A 19,659-nucleotide genomic window follows, 5' to 3' on the forward strand; every position below is an offset into this window, starting at 1 on the left:
ATATTTCAAAAAATAGATTCCTTTGTTGAATTGGAGTTTGAAAGGCATCTGTCACAAGAGTGAACCTCTTGTGGGCCTCAGATATAACTTTGTATGGAGAAAAGTAGATGGCGAATTAAATGCTATAAAGACATACACTCTTGCAGGCAGATCATGCTGTGAATGGACTGTTTTCTTAGCAGATCCTAAACAGACAATAAAGAACTAGGCAAAAAAAAAAAATTATTTCAATTATCATACGGATCTGTCCAGCCAACAGCTAAAACAAGTACAAAAAAAAACCAAGGCCAAAGAGAGAGCTCCTATGTGTGAGGTAATCAGATTCGTCCAAGAGACTTAACTGTGTCACTAAAGCTGCTTAATGACAAAGTACTTTTCTTTGTTTCAAACCTATTTCTAGGTATAGGAATATTCATAATGAATGTGATTGAAAAACGTATTTATAGCAGCCTTGCAAAAGTTCTTAAGTCACCCAAAATGTCAATAGTGTGTCATTCACAGTAAAGACTTCTTAAAGCTCAGAACATATATAATCTTTGATGTAAGATCCTTTTCCCCTTGTGAGAAAATTCTACAAAGTTCTTCCTCAAACTAAATTACAAATTTGTGGCTCTGTACAGCAAACTCATAGCCACTGAATCCAGTGGCCACAAGGAGAAATGATACCTAAATGTGTGCAGGTGAGCGTGCAAAACACACTTTAGATTGAGCTCTGGTACACACAATAGGGAAGAACAATTAACAAACTACTTCAACATATGCCCCTACCTTCTAATTGGGTTATTTTCATTGTGTTGCTTAAACAACATCCCCTGACATTCTTGTGGTCATCAGTAAGAGAATATTGGCCTTTGTAGTCTACAAGCCTTCTATTTCACAAACAGGAGCCTGTCTTAGCAAACACTTTCTCAAGAGGCCATAATTAAAGAACCCTTTATCCTTGAAAACAGAATGTCAATAGAAACATAATTAATTAATCTTTTCCCCTACTGTGAAAATTGGTCTTCATTTGTTTTTTAAGAAAGGACTTTAATTTTGCTGTGGGGAGGTTAGGGTGGAGGCTGTACTGCATGGAGGGGTAGGTGGTGGCTCTTTCAAAGACGTTGGAATAATAGCTATAATGGAGGAGAGCTCTGGGAAGCAGGCCCACATCAGGTACAAACTGTGTCTCCCTTTCCCTGTTCCTCTACAACCCCTTCCTCATTCTGACTATCTTCTCAGATTCTAGATGCTTCCCAAGATTCAAGCTCAGGTCCCTCTCCATATTCACAGAAATATTTTTTAAAATTAACTATAAAGTGGCAATATTTGTAGCAGATATTTTATATATGATGAGGTAGATGTGTGGACCCTGGAGTGTCAGACACAAAAAGGAGATTGAAGGATGAAAATAAAAGAAACAGAATGAGAAAACCTACAAATTCCTGGCAAAGCCTTCTAAATATAAATACATGTGCAGGTTAAGAATACTTATCTGGGTACAGAATAGAAGACACAGACACAAACCCATGTAATTACAGTTTTCTCATGTGAGACAAAGGCACCAAAAACATACATTGGAGAAAAGATAGCCTCCTCAACAAATGGTGCTGGGAAAACTGGAAATTCATATGCAACAAAATGAAATTAAACCCCTATCTCTCACCATGCACAAAACTCAACTCAAAGTGGATCAAGGACCTAGGAATTAAACCAGAGACCCTCCACCTAATAGAAGTAAAAGTAGGCCCAAATCTTTATCATGTCAGATTAGGCCCCAATTTCTTTAATAAGACTCCTATAGCGCAAGGAATAAAATCAACAATCAATACATGGGATGGATTCAAACTGAAAAGCTTCTTCTCAGCAAAAGAAACAATCAGTGAGATGAATAGAGAGCCTACAGAGTGGGAGCAAATTTTTACAACATCAGATAGAGCACTAATCTCTAGGCTTTATAAAGAACTCAAAAAACTTAACACCAAAAAATAAACAACAAACAAATAACCCCATCAATAAATGGGCCAAGGAACAGAACAGACACTTCTCAGAAGATGATATATAATCAATCAATAAATATATGAAAAGATGTTCAACATCTCTAGCAATTAGAGAAACACAAATCAAAACTACTCTAAGATTTTATCTCACTCCAGTCAGAATGGCAGCTATTAAGAATATAAACAGCAGTAAGTGTTGGTGAGGATGTGGCGGAAAAGGCACACTCATACATTGCTGGTGGGACTGCAAATTGGTGCAACCAATATGGAAATCAGTATGAAGATTCCTTGGAAAACTTGGATTAGAGCCACCATTTGACCCAGCTATCCCTTTCCTCGGTCTATACCCAAAGGACTTAAAAACAGCATACTACAGGGACACAGCCACATCAATGTTTATAGCAGCACAAATCACAATAGCTAAACAGTGGAACCAACCTAGATGCCCTTCAGTAGATGAATGGATAAAGAAACTATGGTATACATACACAATGGAATATTACTCAGCATTAAAAGAGAATAAAATCATGGCATTTACAGGTAAATGAATGGAAGAGGAGAATATCATGCTAAGTGAAGTAAGCCAATCCCCCAAAACCAAAGGCCAAATGTTTTCTCTGATACATGGGTGCTGATCCATAATGGGGATGGCGGGGGCAGGGAGGAGCATGGGAGGAGTGGAGGAACTCTAGATAGGGCAAAGGGGATGGAGGGGAAGGGAGGGGGCATGAGGGTAGTAAAGACAGTGGACAGAATATCATTACCCTAAGTACATGTATGAAGACATGAACTTTGTGAACAACCAGAGACATGGAAAATTGTACTGTATATGTGTACTATGAATTGAAATGCATTCTGCTGTCCTGTATAACAAATTAGAGTAAATTTTAAAAAGATTTTTTAAAATCTTTATCTGAAATGCTTAGGAATAGAAGTGTTTTGGACTTCCAATTTTTTTGAATTTTGGAATATGCCAATTATAAGTGAGATATACTAGGGATGGGGCCCAAGTCTGAACGTGAAATTCATTTATGTCATGTGCACACTTTACACACATAGCCTGAAGGTCATCTTATGCATATTTTTAGTGTGCCTACACTTTGCCTGCCGCCTGCCACATGAGGTCAGGTGTAGTATTTTCCCCTTGTGCTGCTATGTTCATGCTCAAAAATTTTGGACTTCAGAGCATTTCAGATTTTAGATTAAGAATGCTCCAACAGGGGCTGGGAGGGTGGCTCAGTGGTAGAGTGCTTGCCTTGCACGTGTGAGGCACTGGGTTCGACTCTCAGCACTGCATATAAATAAATGAATAAAATAAAGGTCTATTAGCAACTGAAAAAAAAAAAAAAAAAAGAATGCTCAACCTGTGTATGTCCCTGTTGGGAGGGATGCAGTAAATGAAGGGACTGAGGGACTGAACCTCCATAGCCAAGATGGGCAGGGGAGCTTTGGGGATCAGCTGAGAAGGGTTTGAGCAGGAGGAACTTGGAGCATAACCCTCAGACCCCTGGGCCCTCAGCTTCTGAGGTCAGACTAGTCTCAGCCAGAATGACATAGGGAGAGGGAGTGACGCTTGGAGAAGCTGTTGGACCCACCAGAAAATGACTCACAGGGACTGCGGGGATGTTCATCTGTCAAGAGAGAATGTGGAGAAGTTTAGCGAGTAAACATGAGCCCCTGTGAGCACAATGAGATTAATATAAGGGCAAGATATTGAGAACAACAACAACAACAACAAAAAGCAAAGGCCACAAGAGAATAAAAGGTGCATTTAGAGGACAGGGGAGAGCATACCATTCTTGTTTATGGGCACCCTGGATATGTGAAGCTGAGATTCCTGATCCTGGTTAGCCTCTGCACAAGAAGGTAGGTCCTGCCCCTGTATATGGGAGTCATGTTGCTTAATTAGCTTTGCCTTCCATTAAACCACAGGATCCAAATCATGTAAAATTTTAGGGTACTTCCATTCATAGGACAAGTCCAAAGCCATGGATACTATGTTTATGTAATACGGATCCATTTCAAAACAGAACATGAGCCGTGCCTTGCCTCTTGCAAAAGCAACCCTATCGAATCATAAATAAGTTTACACAGTCTTCATCACTCTGTGACATGTTTTCGTTTTGTTTGGTCCATGTCCCAAATTGTATTTTGTTTTAGATTTCTGCTCACTTTCTTTTGCTTATGAAGAACTATTTAAGGCCAAATATCAATTTTCTCAAACACTCTGGTTAAAAATGAATTATTGATTAGAGGAAAAGTAATGCTATCATCCCAGCTACCTGCTTTTCTTCTGAGGTTCCAGCTGTGAGCTAACCAGCAGTCCTTGGTAACTTTTGTCTGAAAAACAAATGTATCAAGTCAAAATAAGGAAGGAACAGAACTTGGAGCCAGTGTGTGGGAGAGAGAAATGGTGAGGGGTGGAAGTGATGGCGTCCTATCAAGATGATGTTACAACAGAATTGGCCGTGGCAGTCAGAAAGATTCTTTCCTGTGGAGGCTTATGTAGATAATGGCTGGTAAAGGATTCATATAATCAGAGGTTTTGGTGAGTGGAAGTCAAAAAGGACTAAAAGAAGAAACGAGAACACACATTTGACTGCAAACAGCTTGGCTCTGGATCTAAATAGTAAACCATGCTACCATCCTGGGAGTCTGGGGTAATCTGTGTGGAATATAGTCAAGGGAAAAAATAATTTCTGTTTACAAGCTAGATCAACTTGTATAACAGAGATGCTCTTATATTGAGTCACACAAGGATGGCTACAATTGAACATTGGAAAGAAACAGGAATTAGCAAAACAGAAACCCGAGGCTGAGCTTTTTCCCCCTTGTGTAGAGTAGGTACACAAATAGAAACAGACATTAAATGGGAAGTTTAGATATGAATTAAAATATTCAAAAATCCTGAAATTACTTACATAGCACCTAAAGCCCCTGTGAGTGTGGTACTCCTAACCTTAGTGTCAAAAGATTAGACCCAGGGCATCATGTCCCATGGCAGGCAACAGTTTTCAATCCAAGATAGCTATTGGCAGGGGAACTTCTTTTTTTTAATGTAAATTTTTAAAATTTATATATGACAGCGAATGCATTACACTTCTTATTACATATATAGAGCACAATTTTTCATATCTCTGGTTGTATACAGAGTATATTCACACCAATTCGTGTCTTCATACCTGTACTTTGGATAATAATGATCATCACATTCAACCATCATTAATAACCCCCTGCCCCCTCACTTCCCCTCCAACCCCTCTGCCCTATCTAGAGTTCATCTGTTCCTCCCATGCTCCCTCTCCCTATCCCACTATGAATCAGCCTCCTTATATCAGAGAAAACATTTGGCATTTGATTTTTGGGGATTGGTTAAATTCACTTAGCATTATCTTCTCTAACTCCATCTATTTACCTGCAAATGCCATGAAGGGGAACTTCTTATTTAGGAAAAAGAAAAATAAGAGCCATTGTAAATCTGTAGGAGGTTAGCATTTGTGTCATTTTGATCTTAAAAACAAAGTGGCTGAAATTCCCAGTGAAAAGAAATAAAGAAGCAAACATTTTGGATGCTTCCCTACCAAAGATTTAAGGTGAAACACTTTTCCCCAGTGAGGGTTCAGGCCAAAATCAGTGATGTAGCATACACCAGTGACATCAAAGACTCAAGTCCGATATGATCTCCAAGACCCGAAGATGTCCATGGTCCAACACTATTAGGAAAAGTAGCATGAGAATCTATAGAGGTTATAAAGTCACTTGTGGCCTGGAAAGGGGGCCACATAGGAAGGCAGAATTAAGGAGATGAAGGTAGGAAGTAAACTCCATTTATAAAACAATTCTAGAAATACTATTAATTTTATATATTTCTATAGACCTTTATAGATAAAACACTTTATGATGCATTTTTTGTAAGTAGTATCTCACTTAATTTCCATAATCAAAAGACCTTTCTTCAAATTCCATCTTCATCAATTCTTAGCCATGGCAAGCTGAGGCTTGTCACCTCTCCAACCTGAAATTTCATCATCTGTGTAGAGGATAGTAAAAGTTTTGACTTGCAAGTATTAATGTAATGATTATATGAGATGATAGATTCAAAGTCTTACATGTGGTGCCTGAAAAAAAGTTAATAAGTATTTAATACATTTTACTTATTTAAAAAGTATATTAATAGATCTCATGGTTACCTTGTGATGTATCTAGGGCAAGTATCACCACTTATGTTACAAGTGGGGAAATCAAAGCTCAGAAAGCAACTAGCCTAATATTGACAGGATACAGGCCCTCCAAGAAAGAAACTAGAAAATATGTTGCCCGGTGAAAAATAAGAGGGCCCTGGACAGTGGCATTCTGGAGCTACACATGGATATGTTTGCACCCTGTCACAGCTAGGAAAGGGTCACAGGGGTAAATGAGTTTCAGATTTGAAACCAAAGGAAAACCTGACAGAAAGTCTTCCAGTGTTTGCTTGGCAACTCGGAGGCAGGGCCACGCTGACTCTCATCAGGAAGGTTTAAGTCTTATGGTTGAGAGAGATAGCAAGGTCCAAAAAAGGAAGGAAGGGGCCTCGTTCACCAAAGAAAGATGTGCCACGGAGACTGGGCGCCCTCACTCACGCATGTGGTGCGGCTGGGAGAGCACTTCCTCCCACGCACCAGCACAGCCCAGGGCACTTGGCTGCCCTTGGCCACATCTCCCAGACAGTACCGTAAAACATCAACCTTCTGGAATCCCCATGGACTGACTCACTGTGGAGAGAGCTGGTCCTTAAAGCACCCAGACTTTTTTTTTTTTAATTACTATTATCACTGTAATGAAAAATATGTTAATGGGTCACAGTCATTCCTGTCTTTTAAAACATAGTACATTGAATATAACTTAGCTTTTCCTTGATAACTTTAGGACACCCCCATAAACATCCATTATTATTCTGGGTTATATACAGCCATCCTCTTGGGATATTTTGAAGCATGTTAGAAAAAGGGTTTCCACTGAGCTAAATATTTCCAGACATCTGACCAAGTTTTCTAATTACTTCTCTGTGCTTCTTTTAATATAATTTTCGTCTGGTCTCTTACGGTAAGTGCTCTCCTGCCTTGACCTGCCTATCTCTGTCTTCTATCCTCTCCCTTAACTTGCCTTTTCCCATCTCCTACAGGAGCAAAGCTTTGTAAAGAGGTTGTAAAATATGTACAAATAACACTTCTGAAGGGTGAATTTTATGGCATGTGAATTATATCTCAATAAAACTATTTTAAAAGTGCATTGCAGACAGTAAAGTCTTATAAAAGGTGAGATATCACATCACTCTGTTTATATTGATAATAAACTATTTCACTCTGTTATTTAAATTTTTTTCAAAAAAACATAAATAGGCTCTTAGAGGGGACTTTGAATTCCTCTATCTGTAGTTCCTAAGAGGTCTTGTCTGGTCTTTGAACTATCTATCTTTTTGTCATTTAGATTATTTTTTGGCTTTGTTGTTAATCCTGAAAATGAAATTAATTTTAGTAAGATGTGGTATGGTCATACATTCTTTGATTAAAGCCTTCTTTCTCACCCTTTGTTTATTCTTGTGGCATTTTTTGATAGTCTACTATGTGCTAGGCCCCAGGAACAAACATAACATAAATCTCTAAGTGTCTCATGGATTTTAGATGTAAATCACTAAAAATTATGAATTTTAATGCTCCTGGATTTTTTTTTCTCCATCCCAGTTGGTCCACTGTTGAAGAGTTGGCCCATGGAACAGGGATTCTTGACCAGAGAATACTGATAAGTAAACAGGAAGCTTCCTTCTATTGCGTTCTCTAGTACATTTCCATAGAGCATCTAGAACGGTGTTACTCAAGGTACAGTTCCCCAGAACAGCAACAGCTGCCTCACCTGGTAGTGTGTTAGGGATACAAAATCTTAAGCTTCACCCAAGACCTATTAAACTAGAAGCAGCCTCTTAACAAGATGCTTAAGTAGATTCATATGCCCATTAAAGTTTGAAAAGCACCAATCTACATAATGTTGTACACCAGCATGCCCAAAACACCTGGCGCTTCACCCACTGCAATAATCATAGCTTTCAGAGCCCTTGGATGAATGGTGCCAAATACGAGGGGCCACTGTTTGACACAGGGGCACATCCCACCAGCCAGTCACCAGATACAGTCTTGGAGGTGCTGAGCAGATGTTCAGCTTTGTCCTCAAACAATCAGAGACCACTGCTGTTCTCTCCACCATGCCCATCAGGTTCAATGACCCTTCTTCAGTGACTCATCTCTTCATACACATGTGTTGTAATTTTCCTTAAAGACCAGCTTGTCAGCAGTATTGAAAGCTGGGTCTTTTTCCTTTGTTGCAAAACTTCATCCGTATTCCTGGAAATACTCCCCAGCTCAAATTCCATTCTAGTCTTCCTGACACCATTTCATTCATCCACTCATTCACTTGGAAAGTACTTACTGAATGCTTACTAGGTGCCAGGGACAGCCACCATCTCCTGCATCTTCCAATCAATGACCACCACGTAGACATGCACATACCCTCTCTGTCACCCAACCTGCTTGCTTGCTTTCCTTAAACACTTGGTTTCTACTTCTTAGGTAGTACTGGACATATTTTTGTTGTTGTTGCTCTGAAGAAGTTTCCCTTTTCCATATTTTTATTGGTGGTGCATTATAATTATTTATTTTATTTTTCTTTCTTTTTTGGTGTGCTAGGGATTGAATCTAAAGCCTCACTCATACTAGGCGAACACTCTATCATTCCAAACCTGGACACATTTTAAAAGTAGAAAGTAAGACTTCCATCCTTAAAAAAACTAATACTATAATTGAGAGGGCAAAATGTGAAATTTTGAGATAGATGAAAAATAAATTCTCAACCCCATGGAGGGATAACGTGTTGTATGATAGAAGCACTAGGCTATGAATGGTCAGGAATTTGTCAACCTCCTCCAGGATCTCGATGAGTCTCTTTGTCCTTTTACTGTTTTCTCAACTACTTAGAAAAGGTGTTGGGTCATCTAATCTCAAATGAAACAAAACAAAACAAGATAAAACCCTACTTAATGCACTGAGTCTCCATCTCACCCCAGTTAGAATGGCAATCAGGAAGAATACAAAAAGAAATAAATGCTGGTGAGAATATAGAGGGAAAGGAACCCTATAGACTATTGGGGGAAATGTAAATGAGTACAGCCACCATGGAAATCAGTGGTGATTTCCAAAAAACGCATCTCAAAAAACTAAAAAGAGAACTACCATATGATCTATACCCAAAAGAATTGCTTTCAGTGTACCATAGAGATATCTGCATACTCATGTTTATCATGGCGCAATTCACAGTAGCCATTATAGAATCAGCCTAGATGCCCATCAATGGGTGCACGTGCACATGCACACACACACACACACACACACACACACAGAGTATTATTTAGTTATAAACAAGAGAAGAGCAAAATCATCATTTGCAGGAAAAATGAATGAAACCAGAGATCATAATGTTAAACAGAATAAACCAGACTCAAAAAAACAAGTGTCTCATGTTTCCCCTCACATGCAGAATCTGGGGGGAGAAGAAGATGATACAAAAGTAACAGGAAGACTTTTAGAGAGGAGGAAGGTGGGAAGGAGAGGGTAAGGAAGGAGAATGGGAGGTTGTATCTGATCAAAGTATGTTATATGCATGTACAGATATGCCACAATAAAAGCCATCATTCTGCATAATTAAAATGCACTTACAAAAAATAATCCCTCCCAGCCCTTCACAACTCAAATGTCCAAGGATGGCATCCTAACCACACATATAAACACTGAAGGGATTAAAGAGACTGCATACTATCCTGATTAAGATCCTAGTTTTGATATCAGACAAATCTATAGCTTAATATCCTGGAGGTCTTTGGCAAGTGACTTAACCTCTTTGATCCTCAGTTTTTGCATTTGTAAAGTGGGGGTAATAATGGCACCGCCTTCATAAAGTTGTCACACGGATCAAATGGACTCATTTCTAAACCCTTAGCACAGTGCCTGACAGGAAGGGTGTGCTAAAGAGATGATGGTGGTGGTGGTGGTGGTGTTGGCAGTATTTTCAGAAAGGTCTTTATAAAAACATACAATCCATTCGAGTAAGGATAAACTTAAAACTTAGGTTGGAAGAACTGACCAGCTACATGATGTAAATTATAATGAGACCGATAAACTGGCAGCAGAGAAGCAAAAGGAAGGTATGGTAAGAAGTGGGCAAGATGAGAATATGACTAAGTTGATGGACAATTTTGCTGGCCAGAATGGATAGGGAAAGGGAGACTTCCCTAACACAGAGCTAACTGTGATGAAACAGTGTTTGTGGACAGTATCTCTGCCATCTTCCTGCAAAGGAGAAGAGACACTAGAGGCAGGGAGGTCAGTCAGGAGTCTACGGTCACTGCTGGGTAAAATGCTGAGACCTGTAGAAGGAGACAAAAAGCCAGGGAACAAGATCCCCCTAAGAAATTCCTCTTGGTCTCCTACACACATCATTAGTATTTCTTCCCACCCCAATTAAAACTGGAGGAAACATGCGCGTGGAAGGTATGCGAGGAGCTGAGATCACATCCTGTCTTCTACTTCTGAGTCAGAGAATCCCGTAAGAGGGTATTGACTGTTGTGAAGCACACCATGTCACTCTCAGCCTGGCTGTGGCGAGAGCTCTTGTTGGATGAGAGCAAGGGCCAAGCCCTCCGGGCATGGCAAGGCCTCCACAGTGCCATGTGGTTGCTATTACTGAGCATAAACAATAAACCAAGAGCTCATACAGACTGTGTACATCCTGGTCTCCTTCACAGTCTGTACCCAAGGGCTGCCCAGAACATCCACCGCCCCAACATGATGATGGGATGCAAACACTGCTTCCTAGACATATCCCAGAGGTAGACCTAAGGAAGAACTTCACCTAATTATAGACCAAATTGATCAGAACTTTTCCCCTGGGGTTATCACCAATTGTTTGCTGGCGTGCTTCACTTGGATTTGGTGCATTCTGAGGTAGAGTCTCTTCTCCACGGTTTCCTAGATGCTAACAGTGTCCTGGCTCTGTACTAAAAAAAAGAAACTGTCACATTGTCACATGATAAATAAAGAGGTATCTGGTAAGGTGGGACATCAGCAAGACACACACACACACACGCACGCACACAGACCCTTTCCCTCTTTCTCTCTCCCTCCCCCACACACATCTATGTTGGAATCAAGCACAGTCTCATTGTCCACAATCCTAGTAATCTTTCTGCCAGATAAAAGATGTGATGGGAGATGGATACAAGCTTTCAAAGTAGTACATGCGGCCCCACTTCCTCTGCCATAACCAGATGAAGAATAGAGGCAATCATGCAGATAATGAGCCTGGTTTCTTTAAGAACATCACAGGCAGAGTTATCTTTACCCCTTTCTTTCTTGGCCTTAACTCAGGGGTTCAGCAAGCAATCACTGAGTGCTGGCTATATCAACAGATGATGGATGGATTCCACAAAGTCCCTGATAATCTGCTCAGCAGGTGAGGTGTAGGGAGAAGGAGAATAGACAGTGACATTTAGACAGGATCATGGATGATGAGCAGTGTGCTCCAGTCCGAAGAGAAGTCAGCCCAGGTGGAAGGAACTGCATGGTCAAAGGCCCAGATGAAAAATCCACCTGGAATCCAACCCATTTGTTCCTGTGCTGTCTTCTGCCAAAGGCATGGTTCAGCTCTCTGGAAAGCTTTTGACTACCAGGATGTGTCTGGGCTCAATGACTGCCTCCACACTCCAAGGAAGGCAGGATTTGAGTTCTGTATGGCTACTGGGGTAATAAGATTCACAGGCATTCTCCAACACAGAATGACAGTTCAAAAGGTAGAGGGTAAGCACCATCTACAAAATCCACTGTGATTAGCTCTAGGCCTTCTTCTGCCTTGTATAGGAAGGTTGCCTCTAGCCCAGCATGTTGCTATTCCTTAGCGTCTTTCTACAAACAAAATGTCAACTGCTAGGAGAGAAATATAATTTAAATATGCCTATTCTTATTTCACTGTTTTACATAATCATTCAAAAGCCTCACGTTCTATCACTGTATAGCAAACACAGTGACACTTTGGCATTAGACAGGATTACTTGCCCAGCCTTTCCGTGTCTCAATTCTGTCATCCCAAAATGAAGATGAAAGTAATAACACCCTATCTCACTGGTTCTAGTGAGGGGTTAATGAAATCTGCTATGTATAGAAATCTGTACATGGTAGTGAGCAAAGCCTGTTCAAACTTTTTATGAAGGGCAATATACTGGAGTCAGACAAAGTGATGGATGTACTGACTTTAGCCTCTTTTTTCTCTTCTCAAAAATAAAAATGATAATAATAATAACAAATCCATGAAGATTGAAAATAATGTCATGGACAGAAATGTAGCTCAGTGGTAGAGCACTTGCCCAGCACATTCAAGGCCCTGGGTTCAATCCCCAACACCTTAATAATAATAATAATAATAATAATAATAATAATAACAACAACAACAACAACAGTAATAATAACAAAAAACAACAATAATATAGCCTGCCTAGCATAGAATCTGGCTCATAACATTTGCTTAATAAGCAACAGTTATTATTAATACCATCACAATTATTTATGACATCATACAGCGTGTCCTATACGGTAACATTAGTGATTCCCATCTTGGTTGGTTTCTCAGAAACTAGTAGATAGGTTAAGAACATAAGAAACCACATAATGTCTATTTTTTAATCATTTATCTCACACACCCTGATGTATAAAGCACATTCCTTAGCTCATTTGCATTCTCCATGCCAGTCTTATGAGACAAGCAGAACAACCCTGTTAGATAAGTTTTATTATACTACTGTGCAAGTATTTGCCTCAGAAAGGTTAAGTAACTGTCTTGGTCACACAGCAAGTTAGTGACAGAACCAAGACCCAAATGGAGGACTTCTGGTTTTGTGTGGAATGCACTTTCTACCGCTTTATGCCCTGTCTTCATTAGCTTGTTCTCATAGTTAATTCAACAAACATTCATTTGTTACCTTTCATGTGTCAGTCACTATCAGTTCTGCTGATCCAAAGATGAATTGAATAAAATGCTTGCCCTCTAACCAAAATAATTCAAGAAAACATTCCACTCTGTCTCCAGGGAATTTAATAGAAAATACTTTTACTCATTACTTGACTCTCAGCATTTCAAGAATTGTATTCACAAATAAGATGATCAAATTTAAAATGGCACAACAACTCTCATTTGAGCCATTGCATATAAAATTAATAAAATAACATAAAAATATTAAAATCATTAAAGTGAATTTTGAAAAGCATTACCTTTTAACTTGCTAAATTTGTTTTATTTTTCAAATTAATTTTACTGCTAATAAGATCACCCAGTTTGCCAAGAGGAATCTAAATTTGATGCCAAAATGATTATTTACGACATACAAATTAAAAAAAGAAAAACAGCTCCTAACTTTCTCTGGGTCTGGGTCTCCTTAGACAACTTTCCTTCTAGATTTGCTTTGACCTCAGCCACTGTGAGAAGAAGATATAAAACACTATGGGTTCCAGAATGTTCTGTCCTTGGAAGATCTCCATTTGGAGTTTTTGGCCAAATGTACCATTAATTCCCCTATGACTAAGGCACTTTGGGGTCAGCAGAACTTGGGGTCTACAGGGATTACAGAAAAGGGACTCAGTGCAGAGTTCACGCCAGGGCTACATGTTTCAGAAACTTGGGGTAAAGCCAGACCCTGCTGCAGGGATTCAGAAGGGCCTTAGCTCAGGGAAGCTTTTTCATAATACAACTTTCTGAAGTTAACATTGTTCTTTTATTACCAATAATAGCAGCTACACTTAATGAGAGATGAGTATATACCAAGAACTTTACATACAGTATTTCTAAATCCTTATAAATAATAAAGGTATTATAATTCTTCTTCTATAATGACACACTGAAGCACAGAAAGTTTAAGTAATTTTTCCAAGGTCATATAATAAGAAGCAGAATTGGTAATTGAAACTAAAACTGGTCTTATTGGGTTTTTCCTCTACCCCTCTGCTAGTTCACCCAATATCTTTCCCCCAGAACAGACTTCTAACCCTCACGTCTCCACGTCGACACAGGAAACTTCAATTGTTGGTCTAAACATATTTTCTAATTACCACTTACACACCCAGCACTATATTAGGCACTGAAGAATGTTACAAAAAAATTCTGGGCTTGGCTTATTCTTTGACTTTGGGAAAAATTTGCCTCTTTGGACCCTATTACCTTTTTTGCCAGTGATCTATTTCTTTGGTCTCTAGACAGGATATAAAAATTAAAAGTTTCTTTCCAAGGCATGTGGAAATATAAATGAAAGATTTTTTTCAGTCAACAACTCATAACTATATTAACAACCATTTTGAATCACATAGGTCCCAAACAAGATAATCCATGTCAATGTGACAATTTAAAGTGTCTGATAAAGAAATTTGAGCTACTGCATGTCATTAAGCAACTACCAAAGCTTCCCCTACTTTATTTAACATTGCCAAGATTGTTTTTGGACTTTCTCTGGAAAAGACCCTGAGACTCTTGGCTGGAATTGGGTATAGATTCATAGTATCATGAGATAGCCAGTTTGAATCTGTTGTTCAATGATCCAAACCATAGCATGAGGGATGATAAGAGATGAAATTAGAGGATAGCATATTGGATATTAAAAATATCCAATATTATAATATCCAAAGCATATTGGATATTATAATACAATGTTATATCTAGAAAATGAATACATTGCTTTCACAATACAAACTTTGAAAGTAAAACTGATAATTTCTTTGCTAGTGGGGTACTCGTATAAAAAAAAAATTCAGATTGAGAAGTGCTGTTCCATATATATTTAAGTCAGTTGAAGTTGCACCGGCCTCGATTCCATGACCAAGTTCTCAAATTCATGCAAAGATTCATTCTGTTTTGAAATTCTAAGCCATCATTTTAGTGAATGAATTTAAGACGTTTGGTTTTGTTTGCTTCATTTTTCATCTTCTTCACTTCAGGGAGACATAAACCAAGGTTTTCTTCTCCCTAAATAGCTTAGAATGGGTGGGGGGCGCTGTGCATTCCAACAATTTGTGGAAGATTTCTACACATCCACCAAATTCCACTCAACTTGGGAAGCAAAAAAGCATGGGGCATGCCCAGTTCATGAAGCAAGAATAGGTCCACCTCCGATTTCACACAATTGAAAACAGATCCTAGCCATTGACTGCACAGAGTAGAGGCGCATATGCATTCCTCCCGCCTCTCTCCACCTGCCCACACCACTGAGGAAAGGACCTGCACCTGAGCAATTCATCACCTTTAAAAGTTCTTTTTTTTATTTTTTATTTTTTTAGTTGTAGATGTACACATACCTTTATTTTATTTATTTTTATGTAGTGCTGAGAGTTGAACCCAGTGCCTCACACTTGCTAGGCAAGTGCTCTATCACTGAGCCACAACCCCAGCCCTAAAAAGTTCTTATTTCATAAGGAAACTAGGATACATTAGGAGTTCATACCTAGTTTGTGAAACTCATGGTGAACATTGATAATTTACTAAGGAAGAAAAGAAGAGAGAGGGAAGCAAGAGTCACCTGACTGGCAAGGTAGATAAATCCATCTTTCTGATAGCAATAAGAAATGAGCATGGATCAGACCAGCAAGAGAATATCTTCAGTGTCCATAAGTTAAGAGGGTCCTATCTAGGGGTGTGGGGAGCATTAGCCTCAGGCCTTATTTATAAGAGGGGAATCAATACTCCACATTCTCACCAGTATAAATTTGTTAAATAATTTAAATAAACCATAAAATTCCCTTTGACAATTTATTTTTTCATCTTTTGATATATCAGCTTCTTTGAGGAGCCCTGACGAAGGTTATTAAGGTAGAAAGTGGGGATATAATGGGAACAAACAAAATAGATCACTCCGGAACTAAAAACAAGAAGTAGTTCTTGACCCCAGAAGGAAAATGCTCCAGGGAGATTCATGCAACAAGGACACCTAAGTAATTTTAAGCATGACTCTCATATTCTACAGATTTTATATCACAAATCCAAGATTTTACTTGAAAACAATTTTTATACAACTGAAAAAAAGTTTTAAATTATAACAGAAAAAAAACCCACCTCTTGAGAAAAGTTTTTAAAACTGCATAGAACATTAAAACAAAACATTCTATTTAAAAAAAAAAAGTTAGGAATTCTTGGAACAACATCTATGAAAATACAAAATCCAGAAAGATAAGCCCAACATTCAAAGCTGATTTGTCCTAAGGGCATTTATCAGTATAGAGTAAAAGCTATAAGTCTAAACTAGAGTTATTCAGACCTGTGGGTGAGGTTAGTCAAGGTGAAGAGCATGCCATAGTGGATTCTCTGTAAATCACCCACCTCTTCAACTGGGTCTCTGGACTTCAACCCACCTTCCTACAGATTTACAACATGGATGGTGCCCTTTGAATGGTCTAGAGAATATCAAATTTGAACTTGAATTTAGGTTGTCCTGCACTGGTCTTCCTCCATAGGCCTGAAAAAACAATAATACCTCCTCTGAAAGAAGTCTTTCTCATGCCAATCTTAATCCTCAAATTATTACTACAAGTAATTTCTGCTCCACAATGTCCCAGACTGATTTATAATATTAGAAAAAAAAATAGTGGCTATTGGAAGGGGGATGGTGGCAGTGATCAGGAAGGGCGTGGGGTCTTTAGGGACTTGGATATAGTCTATATCTTGATTCCTTTCCTAGAGAATAGAAACAAATTGAAAGAGTGTAGCTACTGGAATTGTCAAACACAGATGAGGAAGCAACTATTTACTATGTCATTATACTGATAGAAGGAAATTTAAAAATACTTTAGAGAATAGAAAAAATTTAAATAAGTGAAATATTCAATTTGAAAAACAAAATTTTCAAAGCTGGAGTCTTGAGAAAAAAAATTAAATGAACAAATTTAGTAGTAGATTATACTTGGATGACAAGAGAATTTGTCAAGTAGAAGAAAAAGCAAAAGAAACAGAAGCAAACAAAACAAGCCATGGGAATCATGCTAGAGCAGTACTTGGAGGGAGATTTATAGCCTCAAATGGACATATTTCCTTCTACTGAACTTGTGATAGTATTTGCTGTAAGATGTGCAAGTATTTTATATACATCTGAGAGAAAAAAAATGCTTACAATTTAACTGACATGCTATCAATACTTAAGATGCATCTTAGATTCAGAAATGTGAAAGTACAACATGTTCATCTTAAAATATCTGAAATATGGCATTTAAAAAGTAGAAAGACTCAAAATCAATAAAATGAGCAGTTAAGAAAAATTTTCAAAAATCAAAAAACCCTAAAAAATATAAATAATGGAAGTAGTAAAGATGGGAATAAAAAAAGTAATATGTGAAAAAAATATTCAATAGTATCAACAAAACTGATGATTGTTCCTTTGAAAAGACTAGGGAAATCAAGATACCACTGATAAACTGACAATTTTAAAACAGAGAAGATCTAGATGTCAAGAATAGAATTACAAGATCTCTTTAAAGATCTTGTATACATCATAAACATACTTACATAATATTATAAGTAACTTTATGCCAATAAATCAATTTTTGATGTAATAGAAAAATTTTAATCTGTATGTCTCATAAACATTGAAGAAATTGAGTCGGTACTAAAACAACTCTTCTCTCATCAGCAAAAAAAAAAAAAATCTAGGTGCAAATATATCAGAAAAAAGAATACTTCAATATTATATTTAAGTCTTATGCTCTGTTTGGGGGGGGAGGGAGGGGAAAAGGAGACACTTTTCAACTCATGTGATAAGGCCAGCAAAACAATTCTGTATGAAAAAGGAAAATTACAGGCAAACTTCACATCTGACAATTTCAAGAAAAACTGCAGGGGTTAACTAAAGCACAGATAGAAAGGATAACATATACTCACCAACTTGGCTGCATTCCAAGAATTCAAGATTTGCTTAATATTAGAAAATAAGTAAATGTAATTCACTCTATTTGTAAATTAAAGAATCATATGATTATCTCACACAGAAAAAAAGAAGCATTGTTCAATAAAATTCAATATATGTTCAGAAAATTATATGCATATCATGCAATTGTGCATATAAATCCTTATTGGAGAAATACATATAAAATAGAATAGCCTTTTCTCTTTCTTTTCTTTCTTTTTCTTTTTTGGCAGCTTCCTTAGTATAAGAAAAGATAGCTAAACAAAAACAAAAACAAACCAACTTACATAAAAAATGTCATGCTCAGAGGTGAAGTGTCAAAATTTTTCTGTTTGAAGTCAGGAAAAAGACAAAGATGCCAGTTTTCTTTCATTTCCATTAATCATTTAACTGGAGGCCCTGGCTAGCATAATAAGGGAAAAAAAGAGAGAGGAAGAAAAAAGTAAGAATCAGGTAGAAGGAAACAAAACTGACATTATTCATGATTATATTATTTTGAACATAGAAAACTCAAAAGAAAGTACATTTAAAATTTCAAAATTAATACAAGGATAGTAAAACTCAAAAGAATTTACATTTAAATTATTAGAAGCAATAAAAGGGTTAGGTATACTTGTTAGATGCAAAAAAAAATCATAAAAATCAATTGTATTATTATAACTCATCAATTAAAAACTAGAAAAATAAAATTTTTGAAAGCATACCATTTACAACAGCATCAAAAACATCATTTTTTAAAGAATAAATTTAGCATAAATTGTATGAGACTACAATGGGGAAAGTTAGAAATCCTAATTGAGACTCACTGAAGAAAAGAAAGACATTCCATGTTCATGGATGGGGAAACAGTATTACAGAATGTTGGTTCTCACATTTTCCTGTAAGTCTTTGTAATTCCAGACAAAATTCAATGGGTTGTTTTGTGGAGTGTGACAAGATAATTCTAAAATTTATATGAAAATACAAGGGGAAAAGCAAAGCAAAGACATTCTCAAAAAAGAAAACAAGGTGAAAGAATTAGTTCTATCAGATGCCACACTTGATTTTAAAGCTATAATAACTAAGATACCACCCTTATTTTAAAGCTACAGTAACCAAATCAGTGTAGCAGTATTCCAAGCATGACAAATAAAACAGACAGTAGAATGCAGAAACAGACACATCTGTATTTGGATTTGACTTATGAGAGATGGCACTGCAGAAGGTCTTTTAATAAATTATGGGGCAGTTGGGAACCCATTGAGAAAACAAGTCAATGGTTATCTAGCTCATGCCATATATAAAATAACCTCCAGTAAGGTTTATAGAGCTAAAGGTAGAGAACAACCTTACAAAGCTTTTAGAAGAAAATTAAGTAGATCTTCATGACCTTGAGGTACAGAATAATTTTTTAACAAGATGGAAAAGGCAATATCCATCTTGAAAAAAACACTGATAAATTTGACTCCCTTAAAACTGAGAGTTTCAGTTTATCATAAGACACCATATTGCAAGGCTAAGCTACAAAAAGATAGACATTATTTGAAAGACATATAACACCAGAATAAGTAAAGAACATCTACAAATCAAATTTTAAAAGACAGGAAAAAAAATCAAATGGTCCAAAGGACATTCATAAACAGACATTTTACAAATAATAAATACAAATGAACAATACGCATGTTGAAAAGCACT

At 37.5% G+C, this 19,659-nt stretch overlaps 1 long non-coding RNA gene across 5 annotated transcripts in view; it reads right to left on the bottom strand.

Annotated features, from left to right (window-relative positions):
• LOC114103508 (uncharacterized) overlaps positions 1 to 19,659 on the bottom strand; it is a 101,429-nt gene that overhangs the window by 45,460 nt on the left and 36,310 nt on the right. For 3 of the 5 annotated variants that reach the window (XR_011707332.1, XR_011707329.1, XR_011707333.1), the window contains 2 exons: positions 18,273 to 18,388; positions 16,410 to 16,545 (listed from right to left, as the gene is read on the bottom strand). This is a non-coding gene — a long non-coding RNA (uncharacterized lncRNA). The remainder of the gene's footprint in view (positions 1 to 16,409; positions 16,546 to 18,272; positions 18,389 to 19,659) is intronic. The other 2 variants (XR_011707330.1, XR_011707331.1) reach the window with 1 other exon arrangement.

The sequence above is a fragment of the Marmota flaviventris genome, chromosome 4, assembly GCF_047511675.1.
Source record: "Marmota flaviventris isolate mMarFla1 chromosome 4, mMarFla1.hap1, whole genome shotgun sequence".
NCBI lineage: Eukaryota > Metazoa > Chordata > Mammalia > Rodentia > Sciuridae > Marmota > Marmota flaviventris.